At 44.4% G+C, this 23,326-nt stretch overlaps 1 protein-coding gene and 1 pseudogene across 1 annotated transcript in view; one reads left to right on the top strand and one right to left on the bottom strand.

The window, feature by feature from the left end:
• Window positions 1–23,326, bottom strand: part of ST3GAL4 (ST3 beta-galactoside alpha-2,3-sialyltransferase 4) — a 155,374-nt gene that overhangs the window by 113,854 nt on the left and 18,194 nt on the right. The window lies entirely within an intron of this gene.
• On the top strand, window positions 7,114–7,209 carry LOC148048991 (U6 spliceosomal RNA; annotated as a pseudogene).

Raw genomic sequence — 23,326 nt, 5'->3', positions numbered from 1 at the left:
GGTTGAGAAGTACTGTGTGACTTCATTTGTTCTCTTCCTGCAAAGAAACATTGGAGGAGCTGTGAAACATACAAGTTCCCCAGGGAGAATCCCCTCAAGAGCAAAACGAGAATAATCTTTTATTTTCTTTTTTGAACAGCCTCTGTTGTAAAGTTGCTGTTAGCGCACAGTTGCGTGTTTTATTCTAATGGGCAAAACAGAGCAAGGATAGAGAAAGGAAGTTTCCCCCCTCCCCAGGGAGAAAGTACAAACATCGTATCAACACAACAACACACAAACACCCCCACCAGTTCTACCTTTGTCACCAAATTACCACTGTAATACTAGTTTTGTGGAGAAGTCTGACCTCAGACTACAATGCCTGAATTATGAGACATCCTCTGCCCCATAGAGCAGGGGTTCCCAACCAGGGGTGGGCTGTTATGGGTTCACTCAGGTTCATCAGACCCCTTAGCTAACGTTATGGCCAGTTCCCACCACTGGCTGGCCTCGCCCACCCCTGTAAAAGCAATGTGAAGCAGTATATAAGTGTAAGTGCTATTCCTTCCTCCCTCCCTTCCCAGTGGTTAGAATGCAGTATTGCAGGCTAATTCTGCTGACTCTCCAGCAGTTCAATCCGCACCGGCTCAGCCTTCCATCCTTCCAAGATTGGTAAAATGAGGACCCAGATTGTTCGGGGAAAGAGGCTGACTTTGTAAACCGCTTAGAGAGGGCTGTAAAGCATTGTAAAGTGTATATAAGTCTAAGCGCTATTGCTATTGCTATATATCTGCCTGTTGGCTATTTACGTCGTTTCAGATCCCATTTTCCCTATAGCTACATTCCTACAAGGCAGGCTGGATTGAAAGACAACTGGGCCCAAGGGAGTTCTTCAGTTTCCATGGCTGAGGATGGCCCTGAACCTAGCCTGGCTCTCTGTTCCCTTTCTGTCACCATTCTGTCTTTTTCCCTGGGCAGGTGGACACCAAGCCAACACCGCTAAGCTGTTGCCACTTGTCGTTTTTATTTCCTAAGGAGGCCAAGAGGCGACATTATAATCATCATAACCTCCTGCAAGGAAAAATCTGTAGTTGACAAGGGAAGGGCCTGTAGGAAAGACTTAAATCACAGCAGTCAGCTAAAAAGTTAGAAACCTGTTTTCCCACTTTCCCATTTGCGACCTCGCACCCACCCTCTCTGGCAGAAGTGACAAGACTTCTTCTCATAGCAATAGCAGTAGACTATAGCAGTAGACTTATATACCGCTTCATAGGGCTTTCAGCCCTCTCTAAGCAGTTTACAGAGAGTCAGCATATTGCCCCCAACAATCTGGGTCCTCATTTTACCCACCTCGGAAGGATGGAAGGCTGAGTCAACCCTGAGCCGGTGAGATTTGAACCGCTGAACTGCTGATCTAGCAGTAGCCTGCAGTGCTGCATTTAACCACTGCGCCACCTCTATGGTGGGGACAAAAGAGTATCTGCTCCTTGCTGATTGCACAACTCAGGAAGCTCACAACCATAAAGCCAATGTCACAATGTCGCTTCTTACATGCTGCCAGAACCACTGCAATATGATAGATATACAGGTAGGTAGGTCACCTGGGAACACAGCATACTAACAGAAGAGTTGGAAGGGACCTGAGAGGCCTTCTAGTCTAACCCCCATATCCATGATGGCAAACCTATGGCATGCGTGCCGGAAGTAGCACGCAGAGCCATCCCTCCGAGCATGCCAGCCGTCGCCTGTTGCTCTTCTAGATTCTGGTGGGTGCATACCAGGGGTGGGTTTCTCGCCCCGTTCCAACCGGATCGGTTGGAACGAGGCCAGCGGCGTCCTCGCGCACGCACGTGGCGCGCACATGCGTATTAGCGTCTGCGCGATGCTCCAGCTGCTCCTGGAGGATCGCGCAGGCGTTCTGCGCATGCGTGGAAAGCGCGAAATTCAAAAAAACCGGGTAAGGAGCGGGCGCGGGTGTGCGGGCGCGGGTGTGCGGGCGCGCGCGGGCGCGGGGGGGGCTTCGCCGTTCCCGGAAGTTACTTACTTCCGGGTTCGGCGACCAACCGGATCGCAGGGACCGGTGCGAACCGGTTGAAACCCAGCCCTGGTGCATACGCACTGGCCAGCTGATCTTTGCGCGTGTGTGAGTGCCGGAAACCGCAAGAGAACCATTGACAGACCCACACGGTCCGTGAAAAAACTGTCTTCCACTAAACTAGTCCCAGGTGCCAAGAAAGTTGGGGATTTGGAGAATAGGTTGACACCCCACCCACCCCCTCTTCTTTGTGGCAGCCCACAGCCTATTAATGATTGGCAGTCTTACCTGGAGGACTTAATGATTGGTGGACTGACTAAGAACCCATCAAATGAGCACGATGCATCCAAATTAGCTAAGCAAAAGATCCATATCACAAAACCTGGGAATTGCTTCTGTCTATCCACTGGGAAATTCTTTTTCCTGACTCTCGGCTCTCAAGAGACAGCTCACTCACAGATCTAGAAGGCAGCTTTTCAGTCATTGCTTCTCTCAAATTTACCAAGATTTCTCTTTTGTTTAACTTTGTCCAAAACGGCTATCAGGCTTCACATCTGCTATGGTTGCAAGCTAGACCTTTCCACCCTCTTAATCCCTAACTCAGAAATTGCCTATTTGGTAAAAGATTCACAGACCGCGATATGACCAGGTACTTATCTATATTGCAGGCTACAAGAAAGCCTTCGAAAATGTGCTAGAAGATCTGAATGCCACATTAAACACCAGTCGAAGCATCTAGGCCTGGGTTTCAGGGGCTTCGGTTTGAGTCTGTGACCCTCCTGAGTCAATAGATATTTTGCTATTCCCTTCAGGGCTGTGGGAGACAGCTGGGATTGTTGATTTAACAAACCTCTCAAGTGTGGAAATGGCTGATTCTCAATCACCCAGGTCGTGAACTGAAGAAGCTCCTTGGATGAGAAGAGAAATGTTTTCAAGGGGGGAAAAAAACAAAGTTAACTTGCCTTTTGAAAAGCATCTTTAGGACAACCATCGATTGGGTCATTGATTCTCTACTTATGTAGTCAAACATCGTCAGTGGCAGAGGAAATGTTTATTTATTTGATTTTCACCCAACCTTATTATTTATAAATAACTCTAGGCAGTGAATATACCTAATGCTCCTTCCTCCTCCAATTTTCCCAACAGCAACCCTGTGAGGAAGGGACGGGCCCAAAGCCAGCTTTCATGCTTAGAACTCAATCTCCTGGTGACTGACCCAAAGTCACCCAACCGGCTTTCATGCCTAAGGAGGAACTAGAACTCACCATCTCCTGGTGACCGACCCAAAGTCACCCAGCTGGCTTTCATGCCTAAGGAGGAACTAGAACTCACCATCTCCTGGTGACTGACCCCAAGTCACCCAACTGGCTTTCATGCCTAAGGAGGAACTAGAACTCACCATCTCCTGGTGACCGACCCAAAGTCACCCAACTGGCTTTCATGCCTAAGGAGGAACTAGAACTCACCATCTCCTGGTGATTGACCCCAAGTCACCCAACTGGCTTTCATGCCTAAGGAGGAACTAGAACTCACCATCTCCTGGTGACCGACCCAAAGTCACCCAACTTGGTTTCATGCCTAAGGAGGAACTAGAACTCACCATCTTCTCGTGACTGACCCCAAGTCACCCAACTGGCTTTCATGCCTAAGGAGGAACTAGAACTCACCATCTCCTGGTGACCGACCCCAAGTCACCCAACTGGCTTTCATGCCTAAGGAGGAACTAGAACTCACCATCTCCTGGTGACCGACCCAAAGTCACCCAACTGGCTTTCATGCCTAAGGAGGAACTAGAACTCACCATCTCCTGGTGACTGACCCCAAGTCACCCAACTGGCTTTCATGCCTAAGGAGGAACTAGAACTCACCATCTCCTGGTGACTGACCCCAAGTCACCCAAGTGGCTTTCATGCCTAAGGAGGAACTAGAACTCACCATCTCCTGGTGACTGACTCCAAGTCACCCAACTGGCTTTCATGCCTAAGGAGGAACTAGAACTCACCATCTCCTGGTGACTGACTCCAAGTCACCCAACTGGCTTTCATGCCTAAGGAGGAACTAGAACTCACCATCTCCTGGTGACTGACCCCAAGTCACCCAACTGGCTTTCATGCCTAAGGAGGAACTAGAACTCACCATCTCCTGGTGACTGACCCCAAGTCACCCAACTGGCTTTCATGCCTAAGGAGGAACTAGAACTCACCATCTCCTGGTGACTGACCCCAAGTCACCCAACTGGCTTTCATGCCTAAGGAGGAACTAGAACTCACCATCTCCTGGTGACTGACCCCAAGTCACCCAACTGGCTTTCATGCCTAAGGAGGAACTAGAACTCACCATCTCCTGGTGACTGACCCCAAGTCACCCAACTGGCTTTCATGCCTAAGGAGGAACTAGAACTCACCATCTCCTGGTGACTGACCCCAAGTCACCCAACTGGCTTTCATGCCTAAGGAGGAACTAGAACTCACCATCTCCTGGTGACTGACCCCAAGTCACCCAACTGGCTTTCATGCCTAAGGAGGAACTAGAACTCACCATCTCCTGGTGATTGACCCCAAGTCACCCAACTGGCTTTCATGCCTAAGGAGGAACTAGAACTCACCATCTCCTGGTGACCGACCCAAAGTCACCCAACTTGGTTTCATGCCTAAGGAGGAACTAGAACTCACCATCTCCTGGTGACTGACCCCAAGTCACCCAACTGGCTTTCATGCCTAAGGAGGAACTAGAACTCACCATCTCCGGGTGATTAACCCAAAGTCACCCAACCGGCTTGCATGCCTAAGGAGGAACTAGAACTCACTCTCCTGGTTCAGCACTTTAACCACTAGACTAAGCTGTCTCTTTAAATATAATCAGACATTTTCATTTTACTTATTTGTTAGATTTGTACGTCACCCATCTAGGGTGGACTCTGGGCATTTTACAAGCATTTCGTGGGATCTGTTTTTGCTTTTTCCGCCATTTGGCCGTTTATTTTTAGGACTGCTATTTGTCCCGGTTTTGCAATTTTGATCGTTGTTGCTGATCTGCTGTCAACCTTTTGGCTACGCTCTAGGGAAGGCAGATTCAGAGAGCTGGCAATCAGTAAATAGGCAATAAATAATTATTTGAGTAACAGCCTATGAAGAAAGAGAGCATTACATCTGATCAGCAAAGAGATTACGGCATTATTTAAAAGGCATCATAGAGGCGATATCCTTTAAGCGTTTCAACTAAAAAGCATACTTGTTGCATTTATAGCCCAGGCTCCTCTGGGAGTTCAAGGCAGCTTACATACTGCAGCCTGCCCACAACCACATAGCACACATCCGGAAATTTTGTTCAGCAACACACATCCCTAAGCTAGATTAAGTGGTGAGATAACAGCTGGTCCAAAGTCAGCCAAGATTGTTTCAGGATCAAGTAAAAGCAAGATCTGGAATCTGTCCCCCAGCCTTACTCCAACATTAAACAAAGACTTTGTGCCTCCTCTAATGGGGACGATGACTTCTTATTTTGTCTAAGTGTCTGTGTGGATTTTGGCCGCAGGTACTCTAGTTGGGAAACAGAAGAAATAGTAGCAAACCAGTATTGGCAATTTCCTGAAAAGAGGAAGAAGCAAGCAATACGGTCTGATTCTCTCCCAAATAAGCTCCTTTGCCAGGGAGGTCCCTTCACTGCTAACCCTCTACCATTGTCTGGCTGAGTACAACTCAGGGTAACGCTCTTTAGTAGCCATTCAAAAGCCTTTTCTGATTTGGTATCCCTTCCCTGGATTGTTTTTCCTTGCTAGCCATGACTGGGTTCATATCAGTGGTGGGATTCAAATAATTTAACAACCGGTTCTCTGCCCTGATGACCAGGTGGGTAGGCGGGGATCAGTGGTCATGTGACTGTGTGGGCATGGCCAACTCAAGGTAGCAATAGCAATAGCAATAGCAGTTAGACTTATATACCGCTTCATAGGGCTTTCAGCCCTCTCTAAGCGGTTTACAGAGTCAGCTGTAGGTCACACAGGTCGATGGGCCTGTGTGACCCATAACAGCCTTAGCTGTTACAATGTAATCAGGGTTAACCGGAGAGTCAGTTTCTGTTAGCAGGTCAATAAAGATGAGGCTAGAAACAACACTAGAATGTTTCCTTCCTGCCTTCCTTACAGGATTAGCCCTGTAAAGTGGGAAAAAAGCAAAAGGAGATTTCTTCCAACAATCGGTTGTCTGAACTACTCAGAAAGTTAGCAACCGGTTCTCCCGAATAGGTGCGAACTGGCTGAATCCCATCACTGGTTCATATAACACACTCAAGTGAATGCAGCCATCTTTGCTCAGGTAAAGAAGGAGGGAGGGAGGGAGGGAGGGAGGGAGGGAAGGAGGGAAGGAAGGAAGGAAGGAAGGAAGGAAGGAAGGAAGGAAGGAAGGAAGGAAGGAAGGAAGGAAGGAAGGAAATCATGCAGAACCTATGCTGAGAAACAGAAGCAAAAAGAATACCCTCATCTTCAATTCAGACAATTCAGGTCCAGGATCCTTCCAAGCAAACACAACTGCAACAGCCGTTCAGGACTTTGGAACGAATCCAAAAGCCACCCTGGGCCAACTGCAAAAAGGGCATTTTCTTATCATTTCATCTCCACCAACTTCGAAGCCTGCCAGCCCCTTCCTAAGCAACTGAAAAATTACTAAACAGTAACAACAATGTGCATCTCTCACCATCTGGCTTCCTGAACCTCTGCCAGCAGCCTCCTTGCCTCTTAAACCAGTGTTTCTCAACCTTGACAACTTGTAGAAGTCAGTCCAGACATCTTGAGGTTGCCAAGGTTGGGAAACAATGCTCTTCCTCTTCTTCTTCCTCTCCGTGGCAAATCTCGGGTGATGACAAAATGTCACACGAAAGTGAACCTTTGACAGAATTCTGGGATCAAGTTTAATTTAACAGATTTAACAGAGTTGGACGGGACCTTATAGGTTATCTAGTCGACCCCCCCCCCTTGCTCAGCCAGGAGACCCTACACAATGTTTTTTTTTTAAAAAAAGCTATATCTCAATGGACTTAGCCTGATGACCGATAAGCATCATTACAGAAGCACTGAAAGTAAAGAGTTGAAATGCTAGGCCAGTGTGCTGGCTTCGGCAGCACATATACTAAAATTGGAACGATGCAGAGAAGATTAGCGTGGCCCTTGTGGTACAGTTGTAGAGATTAACCTGATTTTGCATTTAATAACCGCAGCTAGACTGCTGGTGGCGCAATACTGGAAGAAGGAAGACTTGCCTACTATTCAAGAACGGACATTGAAAGTAACAAACCTAGCTGAGATGGCTAAAATATCTGCATATCTCAAGGACCACTTAAACGAGAGATATAAACTGGAGTGGAGAAGATGGATTGACTATACGGCATGAACCAGGGTGAGATGCTAGAGAGCCCTTGAAAGAAGTAACATTAGGCAAAAAAGGAAGCATGCACAAGTAGCCCTTGACTGGCCATTTATCCCCAAGGTGCTTTTTCAAAAGGCAACTAGACCAATGTTTCTCAACCTTGGCAACTTGAAGATGTCTGGACTTCAACTCCCAGAATTCCCCAGCCAGTGGCTGGGGAATTCTGGGACTTGAAGTCCAGACATCTTCAAGTTGCCAAGGTTGAGAAACACTGGCTCAGTGGCTAAGACGCTGAGCTTGTCGATGAGAAAGGTTGGCAGTTCAGAGGTTTGAATCCCTAGTGCTGGATAATGTAGTGAGCTACCGTTACTTGTCCCATCTTCTGCCTACCTAGCAGTTGTAAAGCATGTAAAAAAGCAAGTAGAAGAATAGGAATCACCTCTGGTGGGAAGGGAACAGTGTTCTATGTGCCTTTGGCGTTGAGTCATGCTGGCTACATGACCACGGAGATGTTTTCGGACAGCGCTGGCTCTTCGGCTTTGAAATGGAGATGAGCACCGTCCCCTAGAGTCAGGAACACCTAGCACTGATGTGAGAGGGAAACCTTTACCTTTATAGTCATGTGATCAAGTTTAATGATCATTTTGCCAAAAACAGACATTTACATCTTGGTTTTCAGCAAAATTATCCATAGTGAACCACTGATTCACTTAATGACTGTAGTGTTTGCTTAATGACCGCCCCCCAAAAGATCATAAAATTGGGTCAATGATAGACTAATTTGATTCTGAATCTAATAACAGCAGCAAGATTGTTGGTGGCGCAGTACTGGAAGAAGGAAGAATTGCCTACTATTCAAGAATGGACGTTAAAAGTAGTAAACTTAGCAGTGATGGCCAAAATTTCAGCATATTTGAAGGGCCATTCAGATCAGAAATACAAGCTGGAATGGAGAAGATGGATTGACTACATCCAAAATAAATATCGGACTAAGAAATTTCAACTAGCTTATGAATGAATGAACAATGAATGCTACAATTTATCTAAAGCTAGCTTAATAAAAGGGGAGTTAAAGTACAAGAAGAGGTAGGATCCTACAGTTAGTTAGCTTATTTTAGTGTATGATTTTTAAATGTTTATACCAGTGTTTCTCAACCTTGGCAACTTGAAGATGTCCGGACATTCGCTGGCTGGGGAATTCTGGGAGTTGAAGTCCGGACATCTTCAAGTTGCCAAGGTTGAGAAACACTGGTTTATACCCTGTATGTTGCTCTGGGAGGTTGAGGGGAGGAAGGGTTGGAGGAGGGGTAGGATTGGGGTGGGGGGAGGGAAGGGGAAGGGAAAACATTTGTAAAATCTATTAAAACTCTTTAATAAAAAAAAATTGGGTCAATGACAGGGATGACCAATTTACAACTGTCATGACTTAAGATCATGATCAGGTGCTCTCATAAACCAAGGAATGACTTTAACAGCTTCTTTTGTCTTCTATATCGCTATCCATATATAAGATAAGGCTTTATGATAAACTATCTGCTAACTTAAAGTGTCTTGAATGGGTTGGGTTACATACAAAGATAAAAAAGGGGGGAACATAGGATGAAGTTACACAGAACTCTAAATTGTGGTTTACTTTAAACTTTATGCTTTTTAAATAATCTATATTGGTTGAATGCCATCACTATGCTAAACAACGATTTCCCAAAACACTTATGCTCTAGAATAGCAAACCATGTAGTAAGGCTATATTAGTATTCTTCTTCTTCTTTTCCCTATTAACTATTCCTTTATAGCAATAGCAGTTAGACTTATATACCGCTTCATAGGGCTTTCAGCCCCCTCTAAGCGGTTTACAGAGTCAGCATATCGCCCCCACAGTCTGGGTCCTCATTTCACCCACCTCGGAAGGATGGAAGGCTGAGTCAACCCTGAGCCGGTGAGATTTGAACCGCCGAACTGCAGTTAGCAGTCAGCTGAAGTGGCTGCAGTACTGCACTCTAACCACTGCGCCACCTCGGCTCTAGCATCTTATGAATATCATGTTGTTTTTTAATCTTATGATTTATGATCGATTGCCTTTATTTAGTATCTTACGTCTATCACTGAGTATTGCATCTTATGGTTTATGATGATTGCGTGATGATTTATGATTATGATTTATCACTTGCTTGTATGTGAGACACTGAGACCTTATGCATCGGAGACAAATTCCTTGTGTGTCAAATCATACATGGCCAATAAAGAATTATATTCCAATGCAGACAATTGAGCTAAACCATAAACCATGATTCCAAACGCTACAGTGTCTGGATTCCACACCAACTGGAAACCAAACCAGCTCCGTTACAAAAAAGTGAAGGCGGTTCGACATTGTGTGAACTCAATTTCTCAGGCCACCCAGTCTGTTTCTCTCCTTTACCACCCTCCCCTAAGGCTGCTAAAGATTTCCTACAAGAACTCCCAGCAGGCTTCAAGGGCATCCTAAATCGGGGTGCTAAAAGTGCAAGGATGCCTCCAAGACCGAGAGGCGGATGCAGTCAGGAGCCCGAGAAACATCCATACAAAAGCTGCAGATGTTAATAATTATGAACCTCACCCACCCAGAGAGAAGAATTCCATTAAGATGAGATCAAATCCAGCCGACCGTTTTAGAAACGAGAAAGGAAAGGCAGGCTTGTTTACAGAAGGCCTGTCATAAAGTATCTTCCCATGCCAAAGGAAACTTTCGGGGTAAAGTTTGCGAGATAATGAAGATGCGTAAGCGGGTCAGTCGGTTTCACACCGTTCTACTGTGAGCGGAGAGGGGGTGCTTGCAAGATGGCAGGACCAGAGGGAGCCTGGCCTGCTATTCCACCCGTCCTCGTGATCTGGCAAACGGCAGCCAGAGAAGAAACCAGCAGAGGTCTCAGAACGAAGAGAAGCAGCTGTGACTATTTCCCTTAGGATTCCTCGTTCTCCACACTTGCAAGTCAGTCGGAAGGTCGGAAGGAAAACAGCATGTTCAGATAGTCCTTGACTTCCGACCACAGCGGAGCCCGACATCTCTGTGAAGCGTTTGTTAAGTGAGCTTTGCCCGATTTTACAACCTTTCTTGGATACAAATTGTTGTTGTTGTTGTTTTTAAAAAAAATTAATCAGATTTTTTAAAAAATTTAAATCCATTTTTTTAAAAATTTTTATCAAATTTATTTTAATAAAACGTTTTCGGAGTAAAAAAATATATCTAAAGATTTGTTGTTTTTAGTTGCGAAGTCGTGTCCGACCAGAGGTGGGTTCCTACCAGTTTGCACCTATTTGGTAGAACCGGTTCGTCAAATCTACCGAACCGGTTAGAAGAGGTTCCACCAGTGGACCCGGAAAGCAGGCCACACCTACAGAAGAGCTTCCAAAAAGTTTTTGAAACCCACCACTGGTCCTTGGATATGATTATTCTACACTATCATGCTCATATTTATAAAACTCAGTGCCTCTGTGAAAGGTAAAGATGACTACTGCGTTTGTGGTGCAATCAGAACATTGCGTGTGTTGAAGTTGTTTTAACGCAAACCAGATGCCTTTTAAAAAACAAGTTTACATCATAGTCTTATGCATGCCAGTGCTGTGTGGGAGGTAATTTAAGGTGGTTCTGACAAGTGTCGTCGGCATCTTCATATCCGGTCACATGGGCGGCAAGCCACTCCCATCCGGTTCACATGGGCAGAAAGCCACTCCCACAAAGGAGGCCACACTCAGAGTAGATTTGAACAATTTTTGAAACCCACCACTGTGTCCGACCCATGGACAACGTTCCTCTAGGCCAGTGCTTCTCAACCTTGGCCCGCCTGAAGATCCGTGGACTTCAACTCCCAGAATTCCCCAGCCAGCTCTGCAGAGCTGGCTGGGGAATTCTGGGAGTTGAAGTCCACGCATCTTCAGGAGACCAAGATTGAGAAACACTGCTCTAGGCAAGGCGGTGATCCATGCTATCTATCTAATTCATGAAAACTATCGAAAGATAGTTTTCTTTTTAAGATACATGAATAATTCAACATAAAATGGAGCTTAGTTATGTTGCAGGAGGCTGTATATTCTGCAGTATTTACATTTTTCGAGGAATCCAAGCTCTGCAAGCTGAGATAACATGCACTCTAAATAGGAAACCTTCATTTTGTTTGCAAATAATAATATTAAAGATTCTGACTACCCGCAAGAATGAGTCTTTACATTTAAAGAGCACTTGTCATTTCAGATCCATTGTTACTTACGGTCGGTGAATCAATAGCAGGTCGGAGGAAGAGCAGCTATGGGGCTGAGAAGACAGTTGCTCTTTAGAAATTATGATTTAAACCAAACTGATTTAAATCAAGCCTTTTTACTGGTGATTTAAATCATGATTTCACTGCAGTTGATAAGTTAGGAACCTGGTTGTGAAGTGAATCTGGCTTCCACATTGACTTTGCTTGTGAGAAGGTGATCACAGGACCTTGGGACAGAGCAACGGTCATAACTATGAACCACTTGCCAAACTCTGGAATTTTGATTACATGATTATGGGGAGGCTACAAAGGTCGTAACTGTAAAAAATGGTCATAAGTCACCATCATAACTTTGGACCGGGGTGGGTTCCTGCCAGTTCTAACCTCTTCTATAGAAGAGGTTCCACAAATCTACAGTGCTGTTTAGAACTGGTTCCAGCTCCCTCCCCCCGCCCGTCCGCACATCATCAAGATGAAGAGCAAGAGGAGGAATTCTGGGAGTTGAAGTCCACAAGTCTTAAAGCTGTCAAGTTTGAACACCCCTGGGGGTTTTTTTCTAAAGGGTTAGGGGTGGAAGGGTCTTGTAACTTGACAGCTTTAAGACTTGCACACTTCAATGCCAGAGTTCCTGAGCCAACATGACTGGAGGAGGAATTCTGGGAGTTGAAGTCCGCAAGTCTTAAAGCTGTCAAGTTTGAACACCCCTGGGCTTCTTTTTTCTAAAAGGTTAGGGGTGCAAGGGTCTTGTAACTTGACAGCTTTAAGACTTGCGTTCTTCAAATGCCAGACTTTCTGAGCCAACATTTTGGTTGCTAAACAAGAGCGTTGTTAAGTGAGTTTCACCACATTTTACAAGTTGGCCATGCCCACCCAGTCACATGGCTGGCAAGCGTTGTTAAGTGAGTTTCACCACATTTTACAAGTTGGCCACGCCCATCCAGTCACATGGCTCTCACCTGGTCACATGGTTGGCAAGCCACTCCCACAAAGCAGGCCACACCTACAGAAGAGGTTCTAAAAAAATTTGAAACCCACCACTGCTTTGAACAGTTACTAAATGAACTGTTGCACGTCTACCGGTATTATACACATGGTCATCTTTAATTCAATTAGAATTCAAAGCAAGTACGAACTACACTTTCCGGTGGCAGCCAAAAAAGCCATTGTAATCCTAAATTGCATTAACAGATGGATACAATCAAGATCAAGTGAGATACTAATACCACTCTATAAAGCCCTAGTAAAACCACACTTAGAATACTGCATCCAGTTTTGGTAACCGTACTATAAAAAAGATGTTGAGACTCTAGAAAAAGTGCAGAGAAGAGCAACCAGGATGATGAGGGGGTCACAATGTCCCCGGGATCAAGTGATCCCCTTTTGCGCCCTTCTGGCTAGCAAAGTCAGTGGGGAAGCCAGATTCACTTAACAACCCCGTGTTACTAACAACTGCAGTGATTCACTGAACGCCTGCAGCAAGAAGGGTCGTATGATGGGTCAAAGCTCCCTTAACAAATGTGTGAACAGTCAGCAACAGGGCTTAATGGTGGTCGTAAGTTGAGGACTACCTCTATGGCCCATTTATGACCTTCAGCCAGGGTTAAGAATTCTGGCCGTCCACCAGTTCCAAAGGTGTCCAACCATGGTGTAGAACAAGGCTATCGGTGCCTCCTAAACAATGATGGAAGATACGGACACATTAATCCCCTTAATCATCACGTATCCCTTGGTTTGTTTAGTTTGTGATGAGTGCGATGAGTATACTTACTCACCACAGGACACGCAGACTATTCAGGGCTGCGGGCAAAACAACAGCCAGGAAGTCTCCAGGCTTGGCAGATACTTCTTATCTCTGCAAATCTTTCCACCCATCAGATGTCCCCTGTTATTCTACTTGTCTTCCATCTAGGCAGGCAATTGCCCTTCGAGGCAAAGCCCTGGGACTCATCTATCTAGCATAGGAAGCCTATTTGGGTCAGAGGCATTCTTAATAAAAACAAAACTGGCATTGGAGGCTCGCCCAGGGCTCGGTATCCTGCCAGCTCCTCTTTCCTTCCCCCCCCCCCACCCATCCCTTGAATTTGTAATGCAAAATGTCAGACTGGTCAGAGTATTTAATAGACACCACAACATGACAAGCTTTACACTGCATCGCAAACCCAGCTACAAAACCTGTCCAGCAGCAACCAACAATAGATCATTTCTTGGCTCAGCTGTAGGAAACTCCCCCGACTTACTATGACTGACTTCTCATGCCAGGCTAAGCCACAGGTCAATGCAATGCCAGCTTATTGATTAAGCGGCAATTGCTGATTTCTCCAAATGCACCACCGTGCAAACCTTTACTCACTGCCAATCTGGGTTAGACAGACAGACGGTTGGAACAGACAGAAACTAGGGAGAGGAAGCTCTTAGGCCATTATTGTTGGGATGGGATGAGACAGGAAAACAGGAAATGTGCTAAATGAAAAATACTCAACGCCTCTTTTGGTTGTTTTAATTGGGGCAGAAGAACTGGAACAAATTAGACTTCTCATAACAAACGATTATCGGGGCATTTTCTTAAGCCTTAGTTTTTTTCTCTTTGCTCCTTTTAGTGGTGCCCGTCCCTTCCGCCTACATGTTCTTCCTCCCGTATCTGCAAAAAAACATTTTGTCTAATTGTGGTAGACCTCTATCCAAATCAGGGACCTTTTTGTAATTAAATTTTGCCTGGTCTAACCAGATTAAATCTCAGGGGCATCAGCACTAGGCAATTGCTAAATTCATTTGGATGCAAGATTAAAAAAAAAAAAAAGGAGCGGGGGGGGGAGGCAAGCAACGTGGAAATTGTGCAAAAGGAGCTTAGATTTTAGTTTATCCCAAAGTAGAGAGCCGAGGTGGCGCAGTGGTTAGAGTGCAGCACTGCAGGCTACTTCAGCTGACTACAGTTCAGCAGTTCGGCTGTTCAAATCTCACCGGCTCAAGGTTGACTCAGCCTTCCATCCTTCCGAGGTGGGTAAAATGAGGACCCGGATTGTTGGGGGCAATATGCTGACTCTGTAAACCGCTTAGAGAGGGCTGAAAGCCCTATGAAGCGGTATATAAGTCTAACTGCTATTGCTATTGCTATAAAGTTACGGTAGCTACTGTAGTACTATAACGCAATGAAAAAACTGTTTGATTTTTTTCCCCCAGAAGTATATATATTCTGCTTACAACAAAAGACTTATAATGTGAGAAAGCGGGAGGGGAGAGAAAAACTTGATAAGGCCCAGTGTAAGGGACTCGATGGTTATCCGATTCAAAATTTCCTCGCAGGCAAAAAAAAAAAAGCAAATTAAAGAGCGAAAAGTCTGTTTTTCAGTGATTCAGCCATCAATAGGCAGTTTTGGCTGAGGTCACTTTGAAGGAGGAGAACATGGTAATATGCTTCTATTGCCAAACTCTCTCTTCTGGGAATTTGGTCAACACAGTAATTGGCTCTTGAACAGCACTTTCCTCTAAACATCACAAATGCATTACAAGCAATTGTGTATTAAGTCTCAAAAATCCCAGGTGGCAAATAGATCACGGAGGAGAGGAGATTACAGGCCAAAACAAAGTTGGTGTGAAGAAGCTTTTTGAAAAGACTTCTGGATGCACTGGGATGACATTCCCAGGAATTCCACAGTCAGCCTAGGAATTGGGATGCCAGAGTCTCTGGTTCACCTGGTTAGCACCAAGATAGCTATAGCAATAAACTAAACAACGATTTCCCAAAACACTTATGCTCTAGAATAGCAAACCATGTAGTAAGGCTATATTAGTATTCTTCTTCTTCTTTTCCCTATTAACTATTCCTTTATAGCAATAGCAGTTAGACTTATATACCGCTTCATAGGGCTTTCAGCCCTCTCTAAGCGGTTTACAGAGTCAGCATATTGCCCCCAACAACAATCCGGGTCCTCATTTTACCCACCTCGGAAGGATGGAAGGCTGAGTCAACCCTGAGCCGGTGAGATTTGAACAGCTGAACTGCAGAACTGCAGTCAGCTGAAGTAGCCTGCAGTGCTGCATTTAACCACTGCGCCACCTCGGGGTGGGGAAGCCAACTTTAAGACAGCTACTAGGTGCAGAAAAAGACTCAGCCAAAACCAAAAATGTGTCACTCCAATAAAAGAGCCAGAGTTTAAACCATTCAAAATCTTCATGCCTGTAGTCGACAAGCTTTCAGATATATTTGGGGAGTAACCTGGCAATGTATGCATAGTGTCAGGCATCAAGAATCTAGACCACATGTTTAAGTTCCAGTTAAGATGATTAGTCATGCCTATTCCCAAGAATCGAGTCAACTAACAGTCAGCACTAAATTGGATCTACATAAGAGTTAATTTAGTGCTGACCGTTAGCTGACTAGATTCTTATGTATAGGCGTGATTAATAAATCAGCTTAACTGGAACTTGGGCCACTGGTGGGAAAGTAATGACTCCAGGCTAATTCCTCTCTTGACTCTGCCCACAAGGTCGGCCTTTCCGTCTCCTACGCATACATATATACATGTGTGTATATATGTGTGAGTTGTATGTGTGTGTGTATACGTGTATGTGTGTTGATCTATGAGTGCCAGAATGGTGACTAAGGAGACTCAGGTTAGTCCTTCCTTAGACACAGAAGCTAACTGGGTGACTGGACCACTTATACTTTCTCAAACTTATTCTGGGAAGTGATAAAACCTCAATCAACCTGTACTGGCCAGTCCATAATTCTCAATGAAAAGTTTTTCATCCCATAATAGATCAATTCCAGTGTGGATAAAAATCGATGATTTTTTTAAAAAAAAAAAACAATTAAAAATGGATTTTTAAATTTTAAATCGGATTTTTTTTTAATCAAGTTTATTTTAATAAAATGTTTTTGGAGTAAAATCTATCTAAAGATACTTTTTTCTATTTAAGACATTAATGCATTAATAATTGAGTTTATTCAGCATGAAATGGGGCTTAGTTATGGAACGTGAAGCTGTATATTCTGCAGTATTGGGACTGTCGGTGAGTCAAGAGCGGATCAGGAGGAGTCACCGTGGGACAGAGATGACAGTTGCTCTTTAAAAAATAGGATTTAAATTGAGAATTGATCAAGGTGGATTTGATTTAAATCAAGCCTTTTTACTAGTTATTTAAATCAGCATTTAAATCGTGATTTAAGTCAACTTGATTTAAATCAAATCCATCTTGATCAATTCTGGCTGAGGATAACAATGATTCATCTTCACTAGGACATTGCCTAAGTACATAAGCCTGAACTCTGCCCCACACCCCCGAAACTGGAAATATTTCTATAACCAGGGGTGGGTTCCTGCCAGTTCTAACCTCTTCTATAGAAGAGGTTCCACAAATCTACCGTGTCATTTAGAACCGGTTCCAGCTCCCTCCCCCTACCTGTCCGCACCATGCTGCCCGCCGCTCACTGATTGACTGGCTCACCAATCACCCCACCCACCTCTAAAAGTCCTATCTAAACCTTAAAGTTTTAAAGCTGTAAGGTTTGAACATCCCTGGGTTTTTTTTTCTAAAGGGTTAGGGGTGAAAGGGTCTTCTAACTTGACAGCTTTAAGACATGCACACTTCAATGCCAGAGTTCCTGAACCAACATGACTGGAGGAGGAATTCTGGGACTTGAAGTCCACAAGTCTTAAAGCTGTCAAGTTTGAACACCCCTGGGGGATTTTTTTCTAAAGGGTTAGGGGTGCAAGGGTTTTATAACTTGACAGCTTTAAGACTTGCGTGCTTCAAATGTCAGAGTTTCTGAGCCAACATTTGGTTGCTAAGCAAGAGTGTTGTTAAGTGAGTCTCACCACATATAATAAGTTGGCCACTCCCACCCAGTCACATGACTGCCAAGCCACTCCCACCCAGTCACATGGCTGGCAAGCCACTCCCACCCAGTCACATGGCCGGCAAGCTACTCCCAGAAAGCAGGCCACACCTACAGAAGAGGTTCTAAAAAAATTTGAAACCCACCACTGCTCCTAACCCTAACAGCTGTTTCTTACACTTCTGAATAGAGTTGCCAGGAATTTGAGTGGGAAAGTGCTATTCTTCCACCCATGACCTGCCTCTCAGCTTTCCAATGCCACATTGGCTGTGACGACCAATTAAGCATCTTCAAACTCTCTGTTTTAGTTATGCCGTTTAGCTGCCTTATAAAGAAGCTGGAATCAGGGGGTAGAGAAAATAAGTCACAGATATATTGAGAATTTGCTGACTTTGCCATATATTCTGAGCTATTTTCTTAGCAACGACCCCATTATCTGACCTCCGATTTGTCTCCCTATTTCTGTCCTCTTTCGTGATGGCAAGGCATCAGAAAATTACAGAATGAATTAGAGCAGAACCATATTCTGCCATCTTGCCCAGTGAATAATGTGCTTTTTTTTGGTGTTATCTCACAGTGTATTTTTGAGCGAGGAGGTGGGAATGTGAGTCAGCTATTGCATAACCTTGACTGAAGAATGATCTCCATCTTCTGTCAGCAATGGTCCTCCTCTTCTACTGGGCATTGGGAGACGGGAAAGGAAGGAGGCTCCCGTTTCACCAGTTTCATGACAGGACCTGGCCCTGGTGATCTATGGGGTGACAGATGTTGCGGTGAGACTGCCCACACGTCTGGATTATTGCACAGTACCAGCTGCAAGATTGAATGTGGGGCATAGAAACTGATTTATGAATTGGCTAAGAGGAAGCAGCAAAACAATAAAAAAAAGTGGTCTGGGTTTTTGCTGAACAAATCCTAGTTCAGTGATGGCTAACCTTTTCCAGAGCAAGTGCCCAAAGCATGCGTGCCTGAACCCCAAAAAACACAATGCATGCACACACACACCCCTGCATGTACATCACGCCATCGGGTCTGCGGCAGGGGTGGGTTCCTGCCAGTTCTAACCTCTTCTATAGAAGAGGTTCCACAAATCTACAGTGCCATTTAGAACCAGTTCCAGCTCCCACCCCCACCCGTCCGCACATCATCAAGATGAAGAGCGAGAGGAGGAATTCTGGGAGTTGAAGTCCACAAGTCTTAAAGCTGTCAACTTTGAACACCCCTGAGGTTTTTTTTTTCTAAAGGGTTAGGGGTGCGAGGGTCATGTACCTTGACAGCTTTAAGACTTGCGTGTTTCAAATGCCAGACTTTCTGAGCCAACATTTTGGTTGCTAAGTAAGAGCGTTGTTAAGTGAGTTTCACCACATTTTACAAGTTGGCCACGCCCACCCAGTAACATGGCCGGCAAGCCACTCCCACCCGGTCACATGGCTGGCAAGCCACTCCCACAAAGCAGGCCACGCCTACAGAAGAGGTTCTAAAAAATTTTGAAACCCACCACTGGTCTGCGGGAGGCGTGGATCCGCATTGGAGCTATACTGGGGAGACAGCACATGTGCTATCAGAGAGGGCGCTGCGTGTCACATCTGGCCCCTGTGCCATAGGTTCGCCATCACGGTCCTAGTTTATTCAGTATAAAAGTGTAAGTATGTGCTGAATGGGCCAATGGAATAAAGGGCTGAATCTCTGTTAGGAATATAATCCAACGGATGGGTTAGCAATATATAAATCATGTGACAATGCTATACCTGTTTCTTTAAATCATACTGTAGAATGTGATTGGTTGCTGTTTTCCTCAATCGGCCATAAGAGGGAGCCAGAATGACTGTCAGCTCTCTGTTTGTTAAATGCTGGGCTGATCTGATCTGAGTGTTTTTGGAAGCTGGCTGTTAGAAAGTGCCGTGAGCTACTGTAAGTTTTGCAACTGTTAGCAAACTTTGAGTACTGAACTGATTATATGATACTGGACTATGTTATTTGGATTATCCCTTTAACTGAAAGACATTGATGACTGACTGTCTTATCCGTGTATGACTTGGACTGTTTGATGGACTCTGATACCTCTATTTCCACGAAAGTAGAAGCCTATTGAAACTGCAGTGTCTCTGTATGCTGGTTTGTGTGTTCTCCAACACAACTCTCACAACGCTTCTCTGAACGCACTCAATCTCCCAACGGGGAGCTTACCTAACAATCTCCTCCTTCTTGCTATAAGTCTGTAAAAAAATGTTTGCTTTACTGCAATAATCAGACTGAAAGAAATGTTCTTTATGAAAAACTAACTGAATTGAAACATGCATTTTTCCAACGCCTAAATGTCGCAATCACAAAAATTGTGTATGTACAAGCACCTCTAGAGGTGCATATAGCCACATAGTCTTCTTACAGAAATGACAGGAGTGGCTCTGATGCTAGTTCAATATGTAAAGCTCTAACTATTAGTGAGCTGACAGTAAAGCAAACAGACACAAGAATAAGCATTGTCACATCAATTCCTGGAAGCGCTTACCTGTTAGTAGACATGTGGAATCCTACAGAGAATCAGCATTCAAATTATAAGCACCAATGGGAGAGATTATCTGAAGCTCAGGGCTGAAATGTGGAGTTTTTTGGTCCTGTCTGAGCTCAGTTGTTTTCTTAAAGACATTTCATTACCCAACTAGGTAGCATCATCAATGCATTGCCTAGTTGGGTAATGAAACATCTTGCAAGCAAACAACCGAGCTCAGACAGCGTCAAGACTGCACAGATTAAAAACTGAGAGAACTACATACTGGCCTCTTTCTCACAATTAGTATTTGTTAAATTATTTTCCCAGACTAAACAACTCCACTGCCAATACAGGTAGTCCTCAACCAGTGGTGGGATTCAAATAATTTAATAACCGGTTCTCTGCCCTAATGACCAGCTGGGTAGGTGGGGCTCGGCGGTCATGTGACTGGGTCGGCATGGCCAACTCAACGTCACTCACATCGATGGGCGCTTCGCCTTAGCTGTTACAATGTAATAAGGGTTAACTGGAGAGGCAGTTTCTGTAAGCAGGGAAATAAAGATGAGGCTAGAAACAACACTATAATGTTTCCTTCCTGCCTTCCTTACAGGATTAGCCCTGTAAAGTGGGAAAAAATAGGAGATTTCTTCCAACAACCTGTTCTCCAACCTGCTTAGAAAGTTAACAACCGGTTCTCCCAAATAGGTGCAAACCGGCTGAATCCCACCACTGTCCTCAACTTAAAACAGTTCATTTAGGGACTGTTCAAAATTACTACGCCACTGAATAAAGTAACTTATGATTATTTTTCATACTTACGACCATTGCAGCATCCCCACGGCCACAGGAACGAAATTCAGGCGTCATATTTATGATAGTTGCTGTGTCCTAGGGTCAGGTGATCACTTTTTGCCACCACCTGACCAACAAAGTCCATGGGGAAGCTAAATTCACTTCACAACCGTGTTACTCATTTAACAACTGTAGTCATTCACTTAACACTTGTGGCCAGGTGGATCGCAAAATGGGGCAAAACTCACTCAGTAAACGTCTCACTTAGCCACAGAAATTTTGGGACTCAAAATTGTGTGTTGAGGGAAGCCACCCCTCTCCAGTGGTAGGTTTCAAAAATTGCTCGAACCTACTCTGTGGGTGTGGCCTCCTTTGTGGGAGTGGCTTGCCGCCCGTGTGACCGGAGGGGAGTGGCTTGCCGCCCATGTAACCGATATGAAGATGCCGACGACACTTGTCAGAACCCCCTTAAATTACCTCACACACAGCACTGGCATGCATAAGAATAGGATGTAAACTTGGTTTTTAAAAGGCATCTTTGGTTTGCGTTTTAAAACAACTTCAACACACGCAATGTTCTGATTGCACCACAAATGCAGTAGTCATCCTTACCTTTCACAGAGGCACTGAGTTTTATAAATATGAGCACGATAGTGTAGAATAATCATATCCAAGGATCAGTGGTGGGTTTCAAAAATTTTGGGAACTTCTTCTGTAGGTGTGGCCTGCTTTCTGGTGGAACCTCTTCTAATGGGTTCAGTAGATTTGACGAACTGGTTCTACCGAATAGGTGCGAACTGGTAGGAACCCACCTCTGCCCCTCTCCTAGAAGAATGAAATATTTTGAGGAATAGTAAAAAGGCAGAATATTATATTTCCCTGGATGAGGAATGGAGAAATGTGCTCTTAGAAAGCAGCCCCTACCTTTTTTAAAAAGCAGATTGGGGGGGGGGCATTAAGAAAGACTGGGCCATCCTATCTACAAAAGACCTTCAGCTCCAGGATTATGGGATTAAGACATGACCCTCAGGACATAATAGGATTAACCCACTAGCATCAGAGCTCTTACTACATCTCCAAGGACATTGCATTAGAGTCCAAACTTCAACCAAACCTGGGAGCTCAGACAACCTACAGGGCTATGACCCCTGCAACAGCCAATAGAATACATGTTCTTGCACAGGAACAGGAAGCTCAAGTTCAAAGCCCAAGAGACGGTAAAAATGCCCCCCCCACTCTCAACTCTATGTGGTCAGTTGCACCAGAACCATGTGCTTGGTGGTCCTGTTCATCATCAAACCATCTTTCCAATCAGCCTCCATGTCTCCAGTGTCTTTCTCCTGGATTGGAATGAATCAGATGGATATTTCAAAAATCCAGCTCCCCAAAGCATTTATAGGAATTGAGAGATTGTGCGAGTAATGGTGTACAGGGTGAAAACGCAAGATTACAAGGGACAAGACTAAATCCTATCACGCTTACTGTGTTCTAAGCATGAGTCATCATGATAGTAACCTGAACTCAAGTTGCATGTGATTGTTCTGACTTTTACATAAGGCCTTCACAACCACTGAAAACAACATGCATTGCCACATTCTTCTTTTTAGAAAGACAAACAGCCACAGTCTCTTAATTACCTTCCCATGATATTTAATGCAGACAATTTCCTTATTATATTCTCAGTTGCTGAAGAGTCAGACAAGCTTTCAAAACCAGGAAAGGTGAATCTGTCGGTTCTAATATTGCTTCTAATATTCTAATATATAAGGAGTCTGTTGAATGCTACAGATGGCAGACAACGCAACCTCTGGGTTTTCATAGGAAGGAAATAATAATCAATTAAACTCGGTCAATTTTTCAAGAATTGGATGGCTCTTGTGCATATTCATTTAGGCAAGGAATGGGGAGGGGTGGGATGCTAGTGGTGATATTTTTAGAGAGAGCACTGTAGGGAAATGTGTTTTCAAGAGTAGGCCATTTCTTTCTCAGATAATTGCTCAAAATTGCTCGAAAGTGAATTTTTAACCCAGAGATACAGACAGAAGAAAGGAACAATTGTACATTAAAGTCAGCTTTTCCCAGCTTTGAGTCCAACGATAGCAGCGAAAATTTTGCTTAATTTTCTAAACATATTCTGCTTGAATATGGGAGAAGCTGCAACACAATGGCTAATCTGCTCCATATTGAGTTTCGGAGGTAGGTAATGTTGCAACACGATGACCCAGAAGCGTTCCAGCTTTCCAACAAAAGTATTGTGACGTAAACCTTGGGAAGAGCTTTTGAAAATGTTTTACAGAATCTGTTTGTTGTTTGTTTGTTTGTTTTTTGCGTATGGATGCTTGGCTGCTCTTTTAAAGGGTTGATTGAAACAATGCATGGGAAGAGAAAGCATCCACTTATTTTAAATAAGCAAACAACATGAACAACTTTAATCAAATGTTACCAAGTGGCTGTATATATACCCTTCCAAGTTCCAAAAAAACGTAGCCTGTTCCCAAACATCATTTATCCTACTTGGAAAGATTCTTCGTATAGAATGTACCATCCAAGCTGCCTGAAGAAAGAGTGGGATTCAATGAAATGATTAAAACATTCCTT

This window comes from Thamnophis sirtalis, unplaced genomic scaffold (genome assembly GCF_051295495.1).
Source record: "Thamnophis sirtalis isolate CommonGarterSnake01/CBP01778 unplaced genomic scaffold, rThaSir2_p1.2 scaffold_2, whole genome shotgun sequence".
Taxonomy (NCBI): domain Eukaryota; kingdom Metazoa; phylum Chordata; class Lepidosauria; order Squamata; family Natricidae; genus Thamnophis; species Thamnophis sirtalis.
This window is presented reverse-complemented; position numbering and strand designations above follow the sequence as displayed.